The sequence below is a fragment of the Rhagoletis zephyria genome, unplaced genomic scaffold (genome assembly GCF_001687245.7).
Source record: "Rhagoletis zephyria isolate East Lansing unplaced genomic scaffold, Rhagoletis_zephyria_1.1 Rzeph_scaffold_00373, whole genome shotgun sequence".
Lineage (NCBI taxonomy): Eukaryota > Metazoa > Arthropoda > Insecta > Diptera > Tephritidae > Rhagoletis > Rhagoletis zephyria.
In genome coordinates, this window is record NW_016157457.1 from 205814 (window position 1) to 207260 (window position 1447).

The following is a 1447-nucleotide window of genomic DNA, read 5'->3' on the forward strand; positions in this document are numbered from 1 at the left end:
CGAGGATAAGTTTCGTCTAAATGAGCTCTTACTTCACGCCCGTAGTGAGCAGGGCACCCGTCATTTTGCAGCCATAGTCTTCGCCGCAGGTTTAAGGGTACATCTTCCAAAAGAGTTGGAAGCCGTTCCTGAAGGAACTCTAAATAACTGTGAGAGTTGAGCGTTGGCGGCAGTTCCACAGGTCCCAATATCTGACAATTAAAAATACCGCACCATAAATTTATTTTGTACCGGTACTGCGAACGATCTTCTCTCATTTCGTGAGGATTGTCTATCTGCCAACTGCGAAGGATATGTAAATTAAAATAACCATCACGTTTGCATGATGATTCGTCGCTCCAAATTATTTTATTAGACAAGTTGGGGTCTGATTCATGCATTCCCAACATTTCACGGCAAAATCTAACCCTCGACAGGTATCTCTCTCGTGTAGAGCCTGAACACGTTGAATGTGGTAGGGATGGCATTTTAAAGCTTTGTGAACTGTAGTTTTTGGTATTCCCGTCCGTCTTTCCACCATTCTCCTGAAGTCGATGGACCTAGTTCCACTTCCTCTAACACAACTTTAACATCTACCGTTGCAGGACGTCCTGTCTCGCCGCCACACCTTCCAGGTATGCGACCTTAAAAAAGTTAAAAATGATAGTTAAACGAAGAATGGCTTCAAACAAGAAAGGTGTAAAAATTACTTACCTTCAGATATTTCTCTATGGGTGCGGGGGAATAATTCACGACCCGGATGCCGACGATTTGGGTATCGCTCTGCATAGAGTCTTTGAGCAGCTCTGGCATTATAGCAAGCTTCACCGTAAATTAGCTGAATATCCGCATATTCATGGGACGTAAACTGCGTGTTCTCTGTCATAGTATTAATAACACAATGCTCGAAGGGTCTAATTTCACAAAATCCACTTTCACTAATTCCGGTAAGTAACGTAAAATAATGTCAGGAGCAGGTAATAATGTACCTTTGTACTATTTAGCATGTAATTGGTCGGTAACAAGAGCAACTTGAATTTAAATCTATTAAATACATTCTAGCGTGTCTCAGTCCTTTGCCCACAAAAGCGACTATAACTTTTCTTTCTATTCGCAACAGTAAGATTGGCACCCTTCTGAAATCTGTATTAAATGAGCAATTTTTTTATGTAGTCTAGAGTTATAGCTCAGTACATTTTTTTCACCAGAGATAGTCAAAGTTGGGGAAGAAAATATCAAAAAGTTAAAAATCCCAAAATAGTCCTAATTTTATGATGGTTCCTTAATATATTTTCCGCAGGTCCTGTACTTCTCCGATCTTCTGGACGATCATCACAAGGCCTGGGCGATAAATTCGTTCAAACCATTAAAGTCGCCGGGGACCGATGGCATCATACCTGCGCAGCTGCAAAGGGCTCTGAAGGTGTCTTGCAATTGGTTGGATCCTATTTATACGAACTGCGTGAGA